The sequence below is a fragment of the Camelus ferus genome, chromosome 11, assembly GCF_009834535.1.
Source record: "Camelus ferus isolate YT-003-E chromosome 11, BCGSAC_Cfer_1.0, whole genome shotgun sequence".
Taxonomy (NCBI): Eukaryota; Metazoa; Chordata; class Mammalia; order Artiodactyla; family Camelidae; genus Camelus; species Camelus ferus.
Window position 1 is genome coordinate 71427277 of NC_045706.1, and position 24185 is coordinate 71451461.

At 44.4% G+C, this 24185-nt stretch overlaps 1 long non-coding RNA gene across 1 annotated transcript; it reads left to right on the forward strand.

Moving 5' to 3' along the window:
- Nucleotides 1-32: 32 nt before the first annotated feature.
- LOC116667272 lies at nucleotides 33-22175 on the forward strand. The gene is made up of 3 exons (XR_004324101.1): nucleotides 33-440; nucleotides 2516-2640; nucleotides 22055-22175. It is a non-coding gene; the product is annotated as an uncharacterized LOC116667272 (long non-coding RNA).
- The last annotated feature ends 2010 nt before the right edge of the window (nucleotides 22176-24185 follow it).

The window sequence follows — 24185 nt, forward strand, 5'->3', positions numbered from 1 at the left end:
AAAAAAAAAAAAGAACGAAAGAAAAAGAAAAAAGAAGTAAAAAAAAAAAACCCCCACAAATAGAAGGAAACGCCGATCCTTAATTGAAAAGACATGCGGCGTCTTGGAAGGGACAGGACTTACTTCCCTTCAACCAGCGTTCTGACTTGGATTGGACTGAAGTGTAGAATGTTAAAATGTATGCAGATTTCATTTTAGATGATGTAACTTACGTGGCTATGGAAATTAAACTTGTGATTTAGGAGAGAAAAAGGGAAAGAGGAGAAAAAGAAACACGAAGGGAGCGAAATGAAAAATGCAGCGACCCACAGAGGATGGAAGGAAGAGCCGGATCGGCGCTTGGCCAGGGCTTCGGCCTCACGGACACACCCTCGCCCGGTACAGCGCTGCATCCTCGGACTGCCCTCAGCTCTCCTCCCCACAGCAAAAATGAGATACGGGTGAGTGTTGGTGCCTCTAACCAAAAGGAGCTGAAGATAATCTCAGATGCTGCTCTCGCGTCAGTAAAGAGCTCGGTAAAGACTCTCCCCCTAAAGTCCCATCTAATCAGCTTGGGTGAGGGATGTGGTGAAAGCACCGCCCGGACGGCAGTGGGTGCGGCGCTGACAGGTGCATCGCGGGTCTGAGTCTGGTGGGCGCGCAGGGGGCGGGGCGCGGAGGGGCGGGGGCGGGGGCGGGGGGCGTGGAACAGGAAGCCACCGGGAAAGGAGAGCAAACACGGGAGGCGTAGACAGACGAGGGCGATGCTGATGGGTGGCTGCCCACAGGAACCGTGTTCTTCTTTTTCCTGATTTGGGGGGGACAAAAATAAGCTCTATTTCTATTAAGAAAGCACAATTTACCTCTGAGACTTCTCAAATCCTTTTAAAACAAAAAGATCAGGGATAAAAAAATAAACAAAAAGAATAAAAAGAGATAGAATATGTAAAATAGACAAACAAGTTCATAGTGTATAGCACAGCGAACTGTGTTCAATATCTTGTAGTAACTTACGGTGAAAAGGAGCATGAAAATGAATATATGTATGTTCACGTATGACTGAAGCACAGTGCTGTACAGCAGAAATTGGCACAACATTGTAAACTGACTATACGTCAATAAAAATATATATACAGGTAAAAAAAGAGAGAGACAGATAGAATAGAAGGGCCCGGGGCTCTAGATGGGAAGATCTGGGTTCAGTCTTGTTTCCAGCAGCCAAATCGTCACAGGCCCAGGATCCCTGGGCTTCTCAGAGACAGGAGTTCCTTATCTGTGAAAGTAGGGTGGTGGGAAGAGGTTGCCACCACGCAAGCATAGATTCACTGTCACCACCACCCCTGCCCCACGGCTGGAAGTGGGGTGAGAGAGCTCTCAGCACCTCAGCTCTCGGTTGTCCCTCATCCAAGGTGGGGTTTCAGAAACGATGTCCTATCTGAAAAGCAGTTTCCATCATTTCAGATCACTCTCGGTACCTCCATCCTGCTGCTAAAGGCTATAATTATCTCGATGCTTTACTGCTTTTAAACCTAAATATTTTAGACTCGGGAATGTCCCTGGCAGCCAATTCTTTAAAACCTCCCACAGGAGGAATGCAGCTAGTAAAAGAGGCTGATCATGCACGAACTTGTAATAAACACTGGAACGTAATGAAGTTACCAGCCACCACCTAATCTTTCCTATTATATGGGCTTCTGATTTTCAGGCTTCCTTCTAGTTCTGCTGAATGACAAACTTGTTAAAAAATAAAAGAAAAAAACAGAAACAAAACAAAACAAAAAACACTACACAGTTCCAAAGATACCAAGGTTAACATTTGATGTATTTCTCTTTCATCAAGAACTAAAGACGATGCCACCACTGGCCCCAAGGAGCCAGGCTCCACCCCTTCCCCAGGCCCAGAATCCACCCTGCCCGTCTAAGATGAGGAAGTCTGTGCTAAATGGCCACACCTGACAGTCTCCTCAGAGACCTGGGGTCTCCAGTGAGTCCTGGTCCCAGCCAATGACCCTACCACCTGGGGCCTGCCTTCTCCTCCTGGTGGCCATCTCCTCCCTGCCCACAGTCCCACCCTGTGGGCCATTTCTCCTGCGAGTCTGTCATCTTACCCCATCCAGCCTGCTCCAGGGATAGCCCCTCTGGCTTTCCAAGCCATCAGGTTGGTCCTTTGTGTCACTTTATTTATCCAGAGACTTGCCTGTCTGATTCAGCCTGGGACCTGCCCCACCAGGCACATCCTGATCCCGACATGGGCTCATCCCAGGCACTCAAAGTACCTATTGACCGATCAGGGAGCAGAACTCTACTAGGACTATCAGGTTGCGTTCTGTAGCCTGGAAGGGAGTTGCAAGATAGAGAAGCAACTCCATGTGTGACCAGAGCTAAAGGGTTAGCAGCCCGGGCTGATGGATCAAAGGAGATACTGCCCCTTCCCTGAGAGAGGAGGACCCTCTCCTCGGTCCTCCCCCGAGTTCTCTCTCCTCCTTCTCCTTTTCCCTCCTTCTCTTTGATTTACCCCCCATTTTTCTCTTCAAAGGCTAAGCAATGACAAGATTAACTAGAGTTACTGGAAGCCATCTGCAAGTCTGAATGAAAGTTCTGGAGACAAGCCCTCACAAAGAAAGGAAGGAAGAAAGAAAGAAGAAAGGAAGATTAAGAGAGGTAAGACCAAAGATAAACAAAGATGGGTTTTTTGTTGAAGTGCAATTGATTTATGTTTCAGGTGTACTGCAAAGTGATTCAGATACACACACACACACATACATATATGTGTTTCAGATTCTTTTCCATTGTAGATTATTTAAAGATATTGAATATAGTTCCCTGTGCTATACAGTAGGTCCTTGTTGTTTATCTATTTTATATACAGTAGTGTGTATCTACACATCCAAATTTCCTAATTTATCCCTAACTCCTTTCCCCTTTGGTAACCCTAAGTTCGTTTTCTGTGTCTGTTAGTCTATTTCTATTTTGTATATAAGTTCATTTGTCAAAGATGGGTTTTCAGTATCCACTGAAGTCAGGGAATAGGACCAGAATTAGATTTAAAAAAAAAAAAAAACCATACATCCAGCCATGGGCTTCAGTCGCCATGAACATATAGGTGATTCATGAGTTCACCACTCCAGCCCTTCCTCTGAGCTCGCACCTGTCCACTCGCTGCACCTTGATGCCTCTATGATTTCAAAATGACTCTTGACTTTCACCCTAAACTCCATCTTCTTCTGGGTTTTCGTTCTCAGTTCATCCTCCTGTACATGCCAGAAATCTGGAAGTGCTTTTGGACCCCTTCCTTCCTTCCCATGGAAGCAAGTCTGGTTGAGTATGTTGCCTAAATAGCTCTTAAAATAGTCTGCTTCTCTCCACCCATACATGTTTCACCCTGAGCCAAGTAGCAATCGATTCTCACCGGGACTGTTATAAAAGCTTCCTTCCCTTGTCTTCCTGCACCCAGTGGGGCTTCCCTCCTTCCACAGTGGATAATATAGCCATAGTCAACTATTCAGAACATGAACCCGATCACCCTTTACACACACAAACACACACACACACGAGCCTCCTTTTTCTAAATTGACATATAACATTATATTAGTCTCAGATGTACAACATAATGATTCAATATTTGTAACATTGTGGAATGATCACTACAGTAAGTCTGGTCAACATCAGTCACAGTACATAGTTACAAAATCTCCTTTTTTTCTCGTGATGAGTATTTTCAAGATCTCCACTCTTAGCAACTTTCCAGTATGCAATGTGGTATCATTAACTATAGGCACCGTGCTGTGTATTACAGTCCCAAGACTTAATTATTTTATAACCAGAAGTTTGCGCCCTTTGACTCCTCCCATTTCACCTGCTTCCCCCCCCACCCCCACCTCTGGTAACCTGCAACCTTTCTCTGTGTCTATGGGCTCGGTTTTTATTTGGGTTTTTTGGGGGGTTTTTGGTTCCACGTGTAAGTGAGATCATATGGTATTTGTCTTTCACAATACCCTTGAGGTCTGTCCATGTTGTTGCAACTGGCAAGGTTTCATTTTAAGAGTTACCTTTATGCTAATAGCAATAGCTCCCTTTATCATAAAGACCAAAATCCCTAATGAGACCTGGAGAGTCCAGTCCCTGGGGGAACAGACCCCTTCCTCCTGGCCACGGGGTTTTTGTGCCTGCTCCTTTCCCTGCTTACACAGGGTTCTCCCCACCCTCCCACCCTTGACCTAGACTGCTTTTTTCCTCCCATCTCAGCCCATCCCCTCTCCTCAGGGAAGCCCTCCCCATCTCCTGGACTAGGTCAATTATCCCATTTTATGCTCTCCCAGCTCCTTGTACTTCCTTTGGTACCAGTTACAGTTGTACTTCTGCATTTTATTCAAGTGTTTTTCACTAATGTCCATCTCGTCGCTAGACAGAACTCCCCAACGGCAGAGATTGTGTCCTCTCTTTTCTGCTCTGCATTATATTTTTAGTACTTGTGTTATCGAGTCCAAACTCGTTCTGCCCACCCCACGGCAGGCCAATAAATCAGAAGACAAGGTGCTAGGGCAAAAGATAATGACTTTATTTGGAAAGCCAGCAGACCAAGAAGATGGGGGAACTAATGTCCTGGAGAACCATCTTCCCCAAGTTAGAATTCAGGCTCCTTTTACACTGAAGGGGAGGGGGTATGGTTACTTCTTGCAAACTTCTTGGAGTCAGAATCCTTTGTTCTCCCAGCGGTCCACCTAGGTCAGGTCAAGATGTTCCTGTAAACCTCCAATAAGACAAATGTTATTCTCTACTCTGCAACTTTTTATCTGTATATGAATGAGAAAGTGTTATATCCTTAAAGGTCAGAGCCTTGAGAATGGGCTGTCCTGTATATTTCAAGCTATAGGCAACATTCTTTTACAAAAGTGCAGAACCAGAGTGACTAAGCAGAGGAAACGGAACACAGGGTTAGAGACAAAGGAACGCATCTAATATGGAGTCAGATTTGTTCTTCCCTATTTCACTTGGCACAGGCTGCCACAATGCAATGTCAATGGCAGATGTGTCCAAAGGGGTTGCATGGCTTTGGAAAGATGTCTATAGCTGGGGCTCAGTTCTTCCTTCTATAAAATGGGCATGGTAACAGTGTTTCCTGGGAGACTGTAGTCAAAAAATATATGAGGGTCTGTTGTTAATATTTGCTTGCACCAAAGTTCATACAATGAACTTGAACCCTTTACATATATTGTTTTTGATTTCCTCATTCAATGTTTGAACTATCCGTTTTAGCCTTATCAGTGTTTCTAGGAAACAACAGTGCACCCAGAATTGTCCAAGATAAAATGATCATGATCTGTGTCCAGTGAATTTATGATTGTGTGTAACTAATATTAATCCTGATGGGATCAAATAACAATTTATGTTTCCTGAGGTGCATACTCACTTATTACCTCTCATTTTGAGGTCTCAACCTGGATAAGCAGTCTTTATTATCTCCCCGTTACTGATGGAGAGCTGAAAGCAAACAGACATGGCATGGTTTGCCCAAGGTCAGAGAGACAGGAGCAGAGGAGGGAACGATGATCATAATCATGTGCATTTGTAAGGGGCTTTTCCTACTGAAAAATCCAAAGCTCTTAGCACTGCACAGTTTAATTCATCATTTCAACAATGCTGTGAAGTTTAACAAAAAATATTGATTTCCACAAGAGGGAAATGTTTTAAAATATAGTTGTATAGCTAACTTTGTAACCATCCAGTTAGACTGGATTAAAAAGTCACATACTTCAAAACACCCAAATATGGATTATTGGGAGGTTAGCAGGAGTGCCCGGGAAAAGTCAATCACTCCGGGCAGGCTGCCCCCGGCTGTGTCTCTTGTTCCCTGCTCCTCGGGTTCACACCAGAGCAGAAGACCCAGAGTGGACATTGAAGGGGATGAGTATGAATCCAGAGTCAGTCAAGCATAATTCTTCTCTATACTTACACTGTGACCTTAGGCAAGAAAGTTAACCTTGAATAAGCCTGTCTTCTCATTAGTCAAATAAGGATAATAACTCAACTACAAGTAAATACTGAAAAAAAAAAATAAAAAATTATAAAAAAAATCAAGTGTCCAGCATTGTATCTGGACCAAATAGCTGTTTGACAATGGTTGATACCAGTAATTATATCTGTTAATAATAACAAATGGTTCCTTCATCTTTTAAAGGTTGTAAACAAGTGGCCACGTTAATCAGGCAAGAAATTCTGAAGACCAGACGTGATGCTGTACACCAGAAATTGATGTAGTGTTGTAAACTGACTATATTTCAATTAAAAAAATATGCATGGAGTTGAGTTAAAACTGACGAGGAGGCCAGCTGAGACTGGCTAGCAAGGTCCACCCTCCCACTGGAGTCCCAATTTTTCATTCAAGGGCCTCCCCCTTCCCTGCTCCAACTCCTATGGGACTCATGTGTGGGGGATCTGGGGCCAAAGCTGAAGAGGGCTTTCCCCAGATTGGACCTCAGGGATGGGGTGGGGAGCAAATGTGGGGAAAGCGGGCTCCTGGAGGAATTTCTCCACCCAATCCACAAGAGGCCAAAGAACAAGGCAAGCTCTAACCTTGGGGATCTGCAGGAGATATGCCTAGGGGAATAGTAAGAAGCTGAAGAAAAATGCTTTTCTGAGAACACCAAAGCCAAAGCTTCCTTGAAGACAACCAGGGAACTTTTAGGCTGCAGTCTGAAATGCCACCTGTTAGGGAAACTCTTATTAGGCAAACATCGTGCCTCCTCTAACACAAGTGGACTCTTGACATAGTTCAATCCTATGCTCTTGTCCTAATATCTCTCTGAGAATGGAAGTTCCAGGAAGTCAAGCTGAAGAGGGAGATTCACTTTGGAGGAGATGGCACCATTTGGTGGAAGCGCATGGAGCCTGTTTGTCAGGAATGTGAAGGAGGCAGCCAGTGGAAACCCAGGAGGCTGTTTCATGGACCAAGGACTTCCTGAGAGCGTGAAAGGCTTTCCACATGCAATCTAAGCTTGAAATTGTTTTCTTCCAGAGGAATTAGATGAGAAAAAGGAAAAAAAGCATCCAAATTAGAAAAGGAGAAGTAAATTGATCTCTGTCCACAGATGACATGCAGGAAGCATTGAAGATTACACACACATTATTACATAAATGAATTCAGCAAAGCTGCAGGATACAAAATCAACACACAAAAATCAGTTGTGTTCCTATGCATTAGCAATGAACAATCAGAAAAGGAAATTCAGAAATAACTCCATTTCTAATGATATCAGAAAATAAAATACTTAGGGATAAATTTAAGCAAGGAGGAAAAAGACTTTTACACTGAAAATTACAAAATGTTGCTGAAGAAAATTAAAGAAGATACAAATAAATGGCAAGATATTCAGTATTCATGTATTAGAAAACAATATTATTGGCCATACTGACTAAAGCAACCTCCAGATTCAATGCAATCACTGTCAATATTCCAATGACAATTTTTGCAGAAATGCATAAACCCATCCTGAAATTCATATGGAGTCACAAAAGACAAAACACGCTTTAAAAAGGAGAACAGGGAAATATATACAAGATCTTATGGTAGCTCACAGAGAAAAAAATGTGACAATGAATATATATATGTTCACGTATAACTGAAAAATTGTGCTCTACCCTGGAATTTGACACAACATTGTAAAATGATTATAAATCAATAAAAAATGTTTAAAAAAAAAAGAACAAAATTGGAAATCTCACACTTTAAAAACTTATTACAAAGCTACAGTAATCAAAACAGTGTGGAACTGGAGGCATAAAGACAGATGTATACACCAATAGGATGGAATAGATAGCCCAGAAGTAATCACTAGCATATATGGCCAAGTGACTTTCAATAAGGGTGCCAAGATAATTCAATGTTAGGAAAGCAGTGGGAGGTAGAGCTCAGTGGTAGAGCACATGCTTAGCATGCACAAGGTCCTGAGTTCAATCCACAGTACTTCCATTAAAAAAAAAAAAATGAGGAAAAGACAGTCATTCCACAGATGATGGTGGGGAAGCTGGATATCCACGTGCAAACAAATGAAGAAGGACCCATACCTTATACCATATACAAAAGTTGACTCAAGATGGATCATAAATGATGAGCTAAAACCATAAAATTCTTAGAAGAAAACATACGAGAACTCTTCACGATATTGGGTTTGGCAGTGATTCCTTAGCTATGACATAAAAAACACGAGCAACAAAAGAAAAATAGATTAATTGGACCACATCAAATTTTAAAACTTTTGTGTATCAAAGGACATAATCAGCAAAGTGAAAAGTCAACCCTCTGAATAGGAGAAAATGTTTGCAAATCTTATATCTGATAAGGGGTTAGTATTCAGAATATATGAAGTACTCTACCAGTCAACAACAATACACAAATAACCTGATTTTAAAATGGGCAAAGGACTTGAATCAATCACAATTTATCCAAACAAGGTTTACAGATGGTCAATCAGTAAGTGAAAAGCTGATCAAAAGTCACTGATCACTAGGGAGATGCAAATCAAAACCACAATGAGATACCACTTTACACTCATTAGGACAGAGACTATTAAACAAAAAATGGAAAATGACAAGTGCTGGTGAGGATGTGGAGAAATTGGAACTCTCATGTGTCACTGGTAAGAATATAATTGTTCAGCCACTGTGGAAAAGCACATGGTCGTTCTTTAAAAAGTTAACCATAAAATTATCATTTAATTCAGCAATTCCATGTCTGGGTATATAACCAAAAGAAATGAAGGCAAGACCTTGAACAGATATTTGTACACACATATTCACAGCAGCATCATTTACAATCACCAAAACACGGAAGCAATCCAAGTGTCTGTCCATCAACAGATGAACTGATAAACAAAATGTGGTATATGCCTGCAATAGAATATGATTCAGTCTTAAGGAGGAAATGCTGACATGTCCATGATACAACATGGATGAACCGTGACACTATGCTAAGTGCAATAAACCAATCATGAAAGGACAAATACTGTATGATTCCACTTATATGAGGTACCTAGAGGAATCAAATTCATAGGAATAGAAAATAGAATGGTGGTTGCCAACAGTCATGGGGAAGGGGAATGGGGAGCTATTGCTTCATGGGGACAGAGTTTCAGTTTGGGATGATAAAATAAAAGTTCTCAAATTAGGTAATAGTAGCATTGTGAGTGCCCTTAATGCCAATAAATTATATTATACACTTAAAATGGTAAATTTTACATTATGTGCATTGTATCACAGTTTTTAAAAGACTTAATGAAACATTTATGTGTAAATCTAACAAAATACATACAGGACTTATATGTTGAAAACTACAGAATGCTGAGGAGTAGGGTACAGCTCAAGTGGCAGAGCACATGCTTAACGTGCACGAGGTCCTAGGTTCAATCCCCAATATCTCCTCCAAAAATAAAGATGTAAATAAACCTAATTATCTCCCTCCACAGGAAAAAAAAAACCTAAATAAATAATCACTGTTCAAAAAAAAAAATACACAATGCTGACGAGAGAAATTTTTTGAAGTTCTAAATAAATGCAGAGGTATACTGTGTTCATAGATTGGAAGAATCAACCTACTAAAGATGTCAGTTCTCAAATTGATGTACAGATCTATCATAATTCCTCTTAAAACCTCAGCAAGATTTTTTTAGACAAGGTTATTCTAAACTTTATACAAACAAAAGGCAAACAAACTTGAATAGCTAACAAAATTTGGAAAAAGAAGAATAAAGTTGGAGGAATCTGTCTACCTAATTCTGGGACTTATAGCTACAGTTATCAAGGGTCAGTGGTACTGGCAGAAGAATAGATTTAAAAATCAATGCAACAGAACAGAGAACCCAGAAATAGACCCATACAAATATGCCCAAATGATTCTTTTTTCAAGTGCAAAAGCAATTCAACGAGGAACTAAGCCTTTTCAACAACTGGTGCTAGAGGATTTAGACATACAACCAGTGGGACTAGAAGCAAAAAAAATGAACCTTGACCTAAGTTTCATACCTTCTACAAAAATTAATTCGAAATGGATCGCCGACTTAAATGTAAAACATAAAACTATAAAATTTTTAGAAAAAAATAAAAATATTCAGGACCTAGGGCTAGACAAAGAGTTCTGAGACTTGACTCTGAAAGCATGATCCCTGAAAGGAAAAATGGAAAAAAAAATTTAATTGTCATCAAAATCGAAAATTTTTGCTCTGGGAAAGATCCTGTTATGAAGATAAAAAGACAAGCTAGAGGCTTGGAGGAAATATTTGCAGACCACATATCTGACAAACAAATAGTGTCTAGAATATAGAGAGAACTCTCAAACTCAACAGTAAAAAAGAAACAATTCAATTAAGAAATGGTCAAAAAATACAAAGACACATTTCACCAAACAGGATATATAGATGGCAAATAAGCACATGAAAAGATATCCAACATTGTTACCAACTAGGGAAGTGCAAATTAAAACAATGTGATATTACACACACCTGTCAGAATGACTTTTTGAGAAATAGTGATGACACCAGATGCTGCGGAGGATGTGGAGAAACTGAGCCACTCGCACACTGCTGGCCAGGATGCAAAACAGTACAGTTACTCTGAAAAACAGCTTGGACACCTCTCGGCGCCCCAGTGAGAAAAGCAAAGTTGTCTATGGTATAGTGTGAGTGGATAGGCGAGGTTACGCTGCGGTAACAAACCACACAGAAGTGTGACTGGCTTAAACAACAAAATAGGCTTCGTTCATGGAAGTGAGTCAGGCATGGAGGCTGACAGAGGTCCTGTGTTAACACACGCTTTCCAATCACCAAGGCAAGACGGTGGGATCTCTGCAGACAGCACCGACTCTGAAAGTCTCTGCCCGGAAATGGTGCACATCACTTCCGCTCACTTTTTTTTGGCTAAACAGGGATATGTCCACCTGCTGCAGGGAGGGGCATGGGAAGTTTGGGATCGGCACGTGGCTCACCATGGTGTCAGTGTTTACAATTGTCTCAGCTACAAGAGAGGGGGGGCCGGGCCTGAAGCCGTGATCATGTGAGGCCCTCAGAGCTAAAACCTGGACCGCCCTGTCCTTGAGACCCATCTTCCCACAGGCAGGGTCTCCACCGTCAGGTGTTTGGGTCCAAAGAAAGAATACTAACCCACAAAGGCCCGTGGAACATCTCAGCTGATATCTGATTATTACTCAAATTTTTCCTGACCTCGAAATGAAAGGGACGTTGGGGAACTTCTTTTGCTTAATACCTGTCAGATAGTTCTGAGTTCTTGGCTCCTGCTTTATAAAAAAACAACCAACAAATCAATTAGAGTCTGTCAAAGAGATGGGAGTCTTCTCTGAACAGCGTCCTCTAAGACGATCTGCATTCAGACACGGCCAAAGGCTTTCATTCTTTCTGCAAAACAGCGATTCTGGCACCAAATGCAATCAGATGCTTAGAAAGCACTTTCGGATGAAGTCAGTGATCAGAAAAATGTGCAGGGGAGGATGTTACTAAATGGCTGCACAAGAAGACTAGCAATTTCCTAAACAATTGACTCGGGGACAATAGAATGCTGGTTTCAGCTTGGTCAGAGACTAAAAATCGCAGCCATGGGGACAATTCACCCTGGGAAGGCTGCTGGCCCAGCCTGTAACCATCGCTAAAGAAGCAAGGCCCCCTGTAGCCACAGCCCCCCGCACGGCCCCTCTGACTGTTGGCCGTGGCCGAGAGGGCCAAGCCACACCACGCGTGACACGAGTTCTTTAGGCTGGCCTTTGTCTATGAAAATTATCAATACACAATCAGTAAGAAGAATAGGAAAGAGTTTTATCTGAGCTAAACGGAGGGCTAGCCCGGAAGCCCACTTCCCAGGTTACTCTGAGAAACTGCTCTGGAGAAGCATGGTTTTCAGCAGTTTTCTATCTTGTCAGAACAAAGAAATGAAACAAGTCAGAGAGATATATTTCTTCAAGTTTAAAAAACAACAACAACAAAAAAAAAAAAAACCAGGCCAGCACGTACACGTGTAAATGAGCAGGACCCTGTGGGGCCCTCCTGGGACAGACCCCTCCCCCACACCCTCTGCTGTAGCTCCTCTCTGAAGAACCCAGATCATCATATCTGATGCACATTTCCTGGGTTGTTTCACAGATGCTAAAACCACCACCAAATGGAAGAAATCAACTACTTGGTGATCATGAGCACGTGGTCCCCAGACATACAGGTGCCTGAGGATTGATAGTGTTAACCCCTGTGACCCTGCCCTGTTACCTCGCCATCAGCCAATCAGAGGCTTGTGCACGAGCTGATCACGCACCCTGGGATGCCCCTGCCTCATCTGGCCTTTAAAAATGCTTTGCTGAAACTCATTCAGAAGTTCAGGGGTTTTGAGCACAGGCCACCCATTCTCCTTGCTTGGTCCCTTACAAGAAACGCTGCACTTTTCTTCACCACAAGCCAGTGTCAGTAGATTGGCTTTACTGCCTGAGGGCAAGTGGGCCCAAGTTTGGTTCAGTGACGTGTGTACTGTAAGGCCTTGGCACCTAGGAAGGGAGACTTGTCACCAAGGGAGGACCAGTGCTGGCATACCAGGAAGAGGGGCATCTAATCTTTAACATAAACATTCTTTGCTTCTGGTCGGTGTGCCCTTTCTTTAATAATTAAAGCAGATGCACAGTGTATGCTGGACAGGCCACACACAGGCTATGTCAGTTAGCACAAAGTTCACGTTAACCCCTGTATAAGCCAGAACGATCTCCCCATCCCGCAACACGAGAAAATTGCTTTTATCCCCTTAAACCCATGACCTGATTGAAAAGAGAAGCTGGTTCCATCTGATCACATTTTTCTCAGGAATCTGAATTAAGAAATGCTCAGGAAAAGAAGAAGTTAGCAGAGGAAATAAAACCCAAAAGGTCATGGTGACAAAAGAGCTGGGGCAGCCACAGTGGGCCATGGGCGAGCCAAAGTTCCTGGAGAATAAAACTCAGGGACTGCTTCACTTAGAGTGCTGATCTCCACGTCCATCCATGTTGCTACGAATGGCATTATTTTATTCTTTTTTTAATGAGTATTCCACTGTATAAATGGAGTATTCCATTGTATAAATGTACCACAATTTCTTTATCCAGAAAGAGAAAGAGAAAGAGAAATCCCATGTGATCAAGCAAAAAAAAAAAAAAAGAAAGAAAGAAAGAAAGAAAATACCATATGATTATCATTTATATGTGGAATCTTAAAAAAAAAAAAAAACCCACAAATGAACTTATTTACAAAACAGAAACAGACTCACAGGCATAGAAAACAAACTTATGGCTACCAAGGTAGTGGGGAGAGGGGGTTGGAAGGGATATATTGGGAGTTTGAGATTTGCAGATAGTAACCACTGTATATAAAAGAGATAAACAAGTTTCTTCTGTAGAGCACAGGGAACTATATTCAATATCTTGTAGTAGCCTGTACTGAAAAAGAATATGAGAACGAATACATGGGTGTATATGTATGACTAAAGCGTTACGCTGTATGCCAGAAATTGACACAGTATAACTGACTATACTTATATTAAAAAAAAAAAAAAGAACCGCAACAAAAAATAACAACTTCAGGCAGAGGAGAGGAAGCAGGAGGGTGGAGAGGGGAGAGTGGGGCAGGAGGGCAGGAGGATTGGGGGTGCAAGAGAGACGCCCAGCTCCCTGGAGTTGGCAAGGAGTGAGGCAGGCCCTGGGGCAGCCTGGACAGCCTCACCATGAACCCAGAGCCTCAGGCCCACCTTCCACCTCTGGTGGTTTCTTATCACATTTTCCTAAGCAAAGGCAGTTCCCTCCCTAAGAGGAATTTGGATGCCGGTTGTTCAGACGCCTCTTTCTTACTATGTTACAAATTAAAACACAGCCTACCCCAGGCCTCAGTTTATCAAAGGGATCCAAAAATCTGCTGTGTCCACCACCAAGGGGGAAAAAAATCAATAATCGGGGTCAATTCAGCCCAGAGCCCACAGCCCCTGCAGATAAATAGTGATGACGTTCTGTGATCCATGGGCCGGCTTCAATCACCCCACCCTCTGTGGGCAGGCTGCACGCCCACACCCTCTGTGTCTGCAGACCATTACGACTCTGCTCATCTCAGACCTCTCAGCCCAGTGAGCCGGGTTACCTCCGACATCAGATACACACACACCAACGGGGACAAAGCATACTGCCTCCAGCTCAGTGCAGGTCACAACCTCCCCGGGCCTCAGTGCTCTCATCAGCAAAGCAAGGGATGTGGACTAGAATAGCTGGTCCCAGCAAAGCACCGAGGAGCTCAAGGAGTTCTGCGGAGGAGCTGGGAAACCTGCACAGAAGTCGAGGGGGAGCAGGGCTCCAGGTCTGCCCAGACCCCCATCTTTAATAGAAGCAGCTCAACTCTGAGCCCTTCTTTATGTGGGGCTGTGTGCTCAGAATGCAGTGAAAGAAATGCTCCCATTGCTGAAAATGCTTGAAAACCTTTTGCCTGACATCCCCATCACCGGTTTCTGTTTGTCTACAGCAAAGCGTGTGTTACTCTGGGAGCAACTCTTCCTGCAACACTTAGCCGACCCACAGGATTTCAAGCCACCATTTATATCCGAGGGGGTCTGCTCCCGGAGCTGAAGAGCAGGGAAGGGGATTTCCAGGCTGCAGCAATGCACCGAGGTGCAGCAGTCGTGCGCTGGGTCCCTCTGCTGAGAGCAAGCCCCAGCCTGTGACTGGGGGAGGCGCTATGAAGTTGGCTGGGCCTGGCCTGACTCCCTAGACTGAGAGTTACTTGTCTCTCCATATTTATGGTCCTTTTCAGCAACAGAATTCCAGTACTGTAGCTCAGCACACGCCACCCACAATGGAAGACATTCCCCAGCCTCCTTGCAGCCACATGTGGCCAAGTGACTGAAGTCCAGACACTGAGATGCACACAAGCACTTTCTGGGACTTCCAGGGAAGATTTTTTCAGTAGGGGACAGTGTCTAATGCTCAGTAACCATCGTGCGCCAGCAAGACCCAAGCTAGAATGAGGGAACAACAAGGTGGCGGGAGCTTGGGTCCCTGGTGACCCTGAGGCCACCCCATTAGCCAGGATTCTCCATGTGAGACAAATAGACACTTTAAGCTTGTTGAAACCACTGTTGCTTTGAATTTGAGGGCACACAGAGTTCACCCCCAGGTAACCTAAAATGTAACCATCATTAATGTAATGTTGTCAGACAGCAGTTTATAAGGGCTGACTCTAAGCTGAAAAGTAGGGGACCCTTGATAGGCAGTGATAAAGCTTTTGGTAAAACTGTCACCTCTTGTCCCTTGGATGAGAGTCTACCAACTGAGATTGTAACGGAGCAAGACCCTGTGGGGCCCTCCCAGGTCAGACCCCTCCCCCGTATCCTCTGCGGGAGCCCCTCTCTGAAGCACCCACATCATAGTATCTCACGTATATTTCCTGAGTTTTTCAGATGCTAAAACCACCACCAAAGGGAAGAAACTGCTTGATGACCAAGAGCACGTGGCTCCAGACCATCTGGCTCCTAGGGGTTGATAGTGTTGACGCCCGGTTCCCTCCACATCAACCAATAATAGGACTGTGCACGAGCTGATCACATACCTGCGAGCCCCGTCCCTCGCCTGGCCTATCAATCAGCTTTGCTGAAACCCTTCGAGGAGTGCGGGGTTTTCTTGGGCATGGGCCACCCCATCCTCCTTGCTCGGCCCTGCAATAAACCATTCTCTGCTCCAAACTCTGATGACGTTTCAGTTTGTTTGGCCTCACAGTGCATTTGGGCACACAGACTTGCCTTCAGCAACAAGATCTGGTCACGGAAGACTCGGTGGGGAGAATTCAGAATTGGCAGGTGGTAACAGCAATGGCTTTGAAACGGGCCAGCTTGCTCAGGCTGAACTGCGTTTCCCAGAACACCCTACCTTGCAGGTTCCACTGGGTGGGACATGCGAGAGCCTCCTGGGAAGCCTGGAGGCCGGCAGGAGCTGCAGACGTTGTGTGGCTCATCCCTGACCTGCTGGGTCACCTCCTCCGTGTGAAGCAGCAGCGGGCTCTGTCACCACTGCCCCACGTCCCCTGCAGTCTCCTGCAGATGCTCAGCCCTGGCTTCACAGGTGGGCAGCCCAGGCAGGACTCCCAATTCTGAGCAGCCTGCCCTCCCACTTCTGAGCAGCCTGCCCTCCACGGAGGCTCTGCCATCACCTTTTTGGCATTTGGGATTTCTGCGCAAGGGGCTCTGCATTTTCACTTGGTAGGGAGTCCAGCAATTTAGGTAGGCAGTCCTGCCTACTGGTTCCATGTCTCCTTGAACAAAATCCTGAAAGACAGAGAGATTGAGACCAGCACAGAGTGATCCAGATGGCAGAGAAGGAAAAGAAGTTGCAAAGTGGGGGGAGGGGCTGTCTGCCCACAGCCCCTGCTTTAGCACCCCCAACAGAAGCATGACGAGTGGGAGCCAGAAAACAGCCATGTAGAGAAAACAAGATGGTGACCCGCTCATAAAGACAGCGAGCCTGCTGACACGGATATTAACCTTCACGCCAAAGCGCACTGTTTCAGATGGCCTGCAACAGAGACATTAAGCTGGGGACAGAACAAATGGTAAGACAGGAGTCTGCAGGCTGAAAAACGGTGTACAGACAAGATCTTTGATTGATTATTTACACAGAGAACAACTTGAAAGAAGACACACTAAAAGATTACGAAGTTTTTCAGAGAAATGCTATTCTAAAGAAATCCCAACCTGGCTGGCAATGGAGAACCAGACGGCATGGCTCTTCCCTTCCCAGAACCTTCATTCTAGTAGGAGCTCCAAGAGGGCCACTGAGAGGTCAGGAACATTCCGGACCACAAGTAGCAGTTCTGATGCTCCAGAAGTCGGGACCCCTGGGATTATATAAACTTACCCCCCATCTCCGTGACTCTATTTTCCCATCAGACACTGACCAGTCATGGCCCCTTGACTCTTGTGCCATCTTTAATCTCACTTTCTTTGCCTGAATCTAAATTTGGATGCTTCCTCCAAGGTCCTCACATGTCCAGGTATGAAGGAAACATCTCTCAAAATCTGTGGCTTACCTTTCCTGACTTATGCTTGTTCAATTGGGAAATACCTCTTCCTCTGAAAAATAAGAAATGGGTCTACAACTGTTTCTTATTCCACATTCTCCTCCTTTCAGACAGGCAGACTCCTGAGGGGCTCTACACACCCTGAGGTGGTGTCAGTCATAGGAAACCACAAGGATTGGAGGAAACCACAGGAAGAAGAGCTATGACATGGAAAAGGACTTTTCAGCTGTCAGAGCCAAGCAAAGCTGGAACCAGTTATAGTGGTGATATCGTGCCTGGAGTGACCAGACCATGTCAGCAATTCAGCCAAGAAGTGATGATGATGATGCCAGTGTCAGAGAGCTGACATGGAGATTCTCGGCTTGGGACTTCTGCTCACGGCAGGGCAGGTTCCCTACAGAGCCAGTCTAGAAAGTACTGAGGTGGGAAGCCCCATGAAAAAGAGGGGCAGAACCCCTAGGCAGGGCCACTACTTTCCTGCCAGCATCATCTGGTTCCTTGGCCCGGCAGCATTATCTTGCTTTTTGACTCTGAAACGACTTACTTCTAGGAAAGTGGAACTTACCCCTAAGATTCTATTGGTTCCCTGAGCTCACTCCTGATTGGTCCATTTCTATCACTCCTGATTGGTCCATTTCCAAAAAGCTCATTCCTGATTAGTCAACTTTGTTACACATTATTTGCATATGATGTTGCAAAGTCTAGACTGGCAGCCTATAAAAGCCTGTGTAAACCTACAAACGGGGTCCAGAGCTTGGAGTGTTAACTCCTCTGGGCCCGCCGGTGTAATAAACCTGAGTTCTCCAACCCTCCAAGTTCTGCTTGGTCTCTCGTCAGGATCCAGGTTGCTGTCACAACTGAGCTGTAACACTGAGCTGTAACACACTTTGCTGCAACATTTCAACTGATAGAAGCTGGAGGATCAATGACACTTTGCACTGGGGACATATACAAAGTGCTGACCCCATAGGTCACTAGTTAACTGCCCATCTTCAAGGTAGAGCTTTCCTGTGTGTTAGGTGTTGGCAAAGCCACCATCAACAGGGGCTTTGTCGATCCTGCTGTTCCTGGAGCTCTTGGCATCACCCCTTTCCAACGGTAGGGTCAGAGCTACACATTTCCTCCTACTGGGATGGTTGATCCTGTGTGTGTTTGTGTGTGTGTGTGTGTGAGAGAGAGAGAGAGAGAGAGAGACAGAGAGAGAGACATGGACAAACATCCACCTAATCTCTCAACTGGCCCTGAATCCTACTTCAATGACTTAATGACTTAAGTGATTCTGACTCTTCAGGGGGCTGTCCCATTCCTTTCTGGATGCGCACTGCTGAGCGCAGTTCTTGGCCCCATCTTGCTACCCAATAAATACCGAGCCTCGGGGTGGCTCTCTTCAGATCTATCTACTCTTCCTCCCCTGCAGATGGGGTGAGGGTGGCCGGGTCTTGGCAGCTGGCAGGGCCTGCCCCACCTGTCGGGAGAGCTCAGGTTGTCCAGGGCGAGGGTCTGAAGATCCCTTCTCTAGCAGCCAGCTGAGTGTGGCCACCACTCTTATCAGCCGCAGCCAGGCAGTCCCGGGCGGGGCTCCCCGCCTCTGGAAAACTACAGCGCCATAAAGCAATCACACTCTTCTTAATTCAGACATCACAGTTGTGCCTACATTTAAATTACTGCAGGGAAACCAACTTGCATCATCTTGTTATGACTTAAAGCCTGCACACTTCAACTAATTAAAAAGACAATCTGGTGAGCAGAGGGAGAAAGCCTTGTCACGTGGTTCCCATGTGCATGGTAGGCCCCAATTTATGCTTTCTCAGCGATGCCCGTGGACACCCCAAGAGTCTGTGCTGTCCCAGAGTCCAGAGGGGTAGTCACCAGACATTTTAGGTCACTACTGGGCAGTGACACTTGAGGAAAGTGAAGGTCTTTTCCTTAATCCCCAAGCATTTCCTCACCTACCCTGTATTTTCCCAGCACAGTACACAGCCAGCACTGTGCCAAACAGGGAGTCCTAAGACGTGGGCCTTTGTCTCAAGGGCCTCTGAGACGAGCTCAAGATGTAACCCAGTAGGACCCTGTGTGGCCTTCCTGGGTCAGCCCCTTCCCCTATATCCTCTGCTGCAGCCCCTCCCTGAAGCATCCAGATAATAGCAACTCATGTATATATTTTCTGAGTTTTTCAGATGCTAAAAACCACCACCAAAGGGAAAAAATTAACTACTTGATGATCATAAGCACGTGGCCCCCAGGCCTTCTGGCACCTAAAGGGTAATAGTGTTGACGCCCTGGTCCCTCCACCTCAACCAATTAGAGGAATGTGCACAACCCGATCACGTACCTGCGACCCCCCTCTCCCTTACCTGGCCTTTAAATATGCTTTGTTGAAACCTTTCAGGGAGCTTGGGGTTTTCTTAGGCATGAGCCCCTACCCCATCTTCCTTGCTCAGCCCTGCAATAAATCTTTCTCTGCTCCAAATTCCAACATTTCAGTTTCTTGGGCCTCACAGTGTGTTGGGCCCACGAGCTTGCATTTAGAATGTATGTATGTGTATGCATGACTGCGACATTATGCTGTAGACCAGAAATTGATACATTGTAACTGACTATACTTCAATTTTTAACAAAATACAGATAAGATGATAAAAGTAAAATACTGAATTACAGGAGGTGGGTACAGCTCAGTGGTACAGTGCATACTAAGTCCCAGTCCCTCCATTTTTTTTTCAAGTAATGAATTGCATGGAAATGACAGTAAAGTTAGTAAAAACTGAGAATAGATCAAAATGGTGCTTCATGGAGCAACATGAGAGGGAGGTATTTGCCCACGTCACACCATTCTCAGTGGCAGAGATATCATTCCAAGTCACGGCATCTTTGCAGATGGGAAACAGAACATCAAATGAAAGATCACACAGCCTGGATGCAGATGAAGGTCTTCCAGCTCTAAGGTCTCTGTCCTTTCCAGTATAGCCATTTCATAGACATTAGAAATTTAACAATTGGTCTTCATTCTGTTTGGGAGGAGGAAACAGCTTAGCCTTCTTCGGCAGGATAGTTAGATTTATGGAATCCACATTTATTGGCCAAGAGGGTGCGTGAAGCTGAATTTGCCACCCTGTGGGACGCGGTGCCTGCGACCGCGATGCACACTGCGGTCCCGGCTGCTCCACCCGCCTCTCCCCTTCACCCTGGGGACGTCCTGGGGAGGCAGTCACTTTGCCACTCTGGACCTTCTCTGCGGTTTTCTTCTTCCCAAAGAAAACTTCCACGGGGTTGGGTCAAGCAGTATGAGTTCCATCTTGTGTGTCCCGCTTAGCCGACAACCGTATTCCTGTTTCCTCCCAATTCTGACTGCTATTCTGTTCCTAGTCTACTGAAGGTGGTTAGATCACCAGTGGTGGGGTGCTGTGCACTCAGCAGTGGATGGACAACATCATGGGGGAGTTGGCTGGTTCCTCTGGATCGTGCTGAAAATGCCGAGAATCTGCTTTCAGAATCTTACCGCAGGCACCTGATTTTTCCCCAATAATTTTCACCTTGTGGCAGCTAGAACCTCTCCTTGCATTCAGGGTTTAAATAGGGACTCTCATCAAAACTGTTCTCACTATATACTCGACAGCCTTTCAACTGGTTAACTTTTACCAAAGCTTATAACCAAGGGGCAATTCAAGACGTTGGGTTGGCAGCAGCTCAGTGTGGGAGGCTGTCTCCCTTCCCCTCGTGTGTGCAATAAAAACTTTTACACTACACGTTCCAAAGGGGGAAAAATAAATTACCCATAATAGGAAATTAAGAGAAATTGCCATGGAATTGCCTTCATAAATTAGATAGGCCGTCAGGAAAATATGATGGAATGGGCTGCTATAGAGAAGGTTATTTCTCTGAGCACATTTATTTTTCATGAGCTTTTATTATTCAGTAGCTTTAGATTTAATCAATGTGCTTCCATCTGTCAGAAATAGCCAGGGTCTTTTCCAGGGAAGAAGAGGGGGAGGCTCCCCACTCACGTTCTGTCTGAAACCATGAAGAGATTTGTTGAGGAAATGTTTTAAGAAACCAGGAAGGCATTTGCCTCCCAGGAGCTAGTGCAAAGGCAGTTTAATGAACTTCCCAATGAGTTAAGATGAAATTTAGAAACTTAGAGAACTGAAACATAAAGGAAGCTTGTCCATACAGTAACTTTTGTTAGACCTCTTCAACACGAGACGTTCCGGGTACGTTAAACTTCTAGAGTATTCAAGGTACTTTAGGTTTGAAACAGCAGGATCTGAAAAAGTCCTGCCAAGCCAAAGAATCGTCCCTGAGTGAACCATGCTCCCCTGGGCAAACCACAGCCTTGTGCCTCAAAGCCTGGAGAAGGAAGGGACTGGGGTCTCCTCTCATTGGCCTTTGCTAGGTTCCTCTGGGGTTTTCCTATCTCAAAAAATTTGTCCTGCCTTGGGAGACACGGCCACGGGGACTGGGTGTCCCATACTCAGATGGCTTCTTCACCCCGTCTTATAGAAGGTCTATCGTTCCTGGGCCAGAGGGACTGAAAACTGAAGGCTAAAGATGGAAACGTGGGTTATCAGCGTGACGGCTCATTCTCTTCTTTTGATGAAAGTTGTCTGAAGCACTGAGCTCACGGGAAGGGTTGTTCTCAAGTGATCTGACACCCTGACTTTCAAAGATTTTTCAGCTTTTTATGGGTCACTGTACTTGGGGTTATTACAACAAAAATGATAACATTGCCACTGCCTTTAAAGGCTTTTGATACAGAAGAAAATCTTAGATAAATTTCCAGGGTTTGATAAAAACAGGAAATGAGGAGGGAGGATACAGCTCAGTTGTAGAGCACATGCTTAGCATGCCCGAGGTCCTGGGTTCGATCCCCAGTCCCTCCTCCAAATAGAAATAAATAAATAAACCTAATTACCCTCCTCATAAAACAAACAAACAAAAAACAGGAAATGAGTACCCCCCAACCCTGTATTTTGTAATTCTCCCCACTTATTCTTTACTCGCCTGCCTCTCTAAAGGTAAATCTGGCCCAGAGGTCAAAGCTGGAAGAATTATCTGATGACACCAGACAGAGCAACAGGGTGGAAAGGCCAGGCTTACGAAGCAGGTGACTTGGGAGCTGGTCCCAGCTGTACCCAAAGCAGGCTGCATGCACCTGACTCAGAAGTGACTCATTCTGCAATTCTGGGTAAGTTCTACGGGGTGTTAATGTTCCCTGTACATAAATTTCAAACCTGCCCTTGTGTTCGGCCCTGCCGACAGAAGCAGTAACAGACTCAACCATTCATTCGGTCAACAAATATTTATCAATCATCTATTATTTTTTAAACGGAGAAACAAGATAAGGAAAAGAAAGCAGCTGTTATAATCATATAAAGAAAGTGCACAGTAGTATGCATTAGGATTCATACTTGCAAACAAAAGTATCCATTGAGTCTCGTTTTGAAAAGAAAGGGATTTATTAGAGGATGTGAGGGGCTTACAGACGCTCTGCAGGAAGGGCTGCTCCAGCAAAGCCCCACCCCTTTCCCCTGGCAGCAGCGCCCCGCAGTGGGCAGTGATTCTGGGGCCACAGCTGTGCTGATGCAGTGTGGGTCCCACACCAGGAGCCCTGGGAAAAGGTAGACAGCCCTGACCCACTTGCCCGATGGTGGTCCTCTCTCCTGCAGCTCCCATCCCCCCCTCACTGGGTCTGTGTGATCAGCAGAGCCTGGCTCTCACACCCACTCACCAGCCACAGAGGAGGCTGGGATGCTGAGTCCTGCCCTCCACTCTGGAAACGTGGGACTCCTGATGTGGAATTTTCTTTAAAAATAGAAAAGATATTCAAGAGATGCTGGCCAAGAAATAAGAAAATGTCTTTGGAAAATCTTTTATCAAGAACTGGTCACCAGTTTTATTTGGAATTCAGTGCGGGACTAGAGAGAACCTGTGATACAGTCTGTAACTTTTTCAAAATTACTATAAAAAACATAGTTAAGAAAAATGTTAAATGGAACAGCATTATATGAAGTAAAAAACAAAACCCATTTCCCATTCCACCATGGCCACCCCGACTCTGAACAGTTTCGTCTGCTGTTTCCCACATGTTTGTCTATACATATATACAATATAAATATACTTTTTACTCAGATGGAATCATTTTTTCCAACTGACTTTATTCATTTAAAAATATATCTAGAAAATATTTTTATGTCATTAAGCACAGATTTACCTTATTTTTAAAATATTTTATTATAAAAAAATTCAAAACCCCATGAAAGTAGAAGGAAAACAGTATAATGAACTAAAATGTAAACCCAAGGTCAACACAGTCAATCCCAGCTCATCTCTGTCACCACCCATCCTCCCATCCCTGGAATATTTTAAAGCAAAGCCCAGGTGTCCCATCATTTAATCTGTAAAGACAGGGGTTGGTCAGCAAAGGGCCAGGTAAGGTCTCTGTTGAGAACTACTCAGATCTGCCACCGTCGTAGGAAAGCAGTGTAGACAAATGGGGATGGCTGAGCTCCATTAAGCTTTAGTTACCCAGCAGGCAGCGGGCCAGAGTTGGCCCACAGGCCACAGTGTGCCAACCCCTGCTCTAAAAGATAAGAATTTTTTCCTTCAATGCACAGTTTTCTCTTTAATACCATTTTTTTAAGTTAATAAAGAACTCTTTTCTTTACTTAGCCATAAATGAAAAGGAAATGTCATTTGCAGCAACACGGATGGACCTAGAGATGATCATACTAAGTGAATAAGTCAGACAGAGAAAGACAAATATCATATCACCTATATGCGGAATCTTAAAAGAGTGATACAAATGAACATATTTACAAACCAGAAATTGATTCACAGATATAGAAAACAAACTATGGTTACTAAAGGGGAAGGGGGGAGGGATAAATTAGGAGTTTGGGATTAGCAGATAAAAACTACTACATATAAAATAGATAAATAACAAGGACCTACTGTATAGCACAAAGAATTACATTCAATATCTTGTAATAACCTAATAATGGAAAATGATCTGAAAAAGTGTGTGTATATATATATATATATAACTGAATCACTTTGCTGTACACTTGAAACTAACACAACATTCTAAATCAACTATACTTCAATTTTTAAAAGTGACAAAAAAGAACTGTTTTCTTTAATGTCATT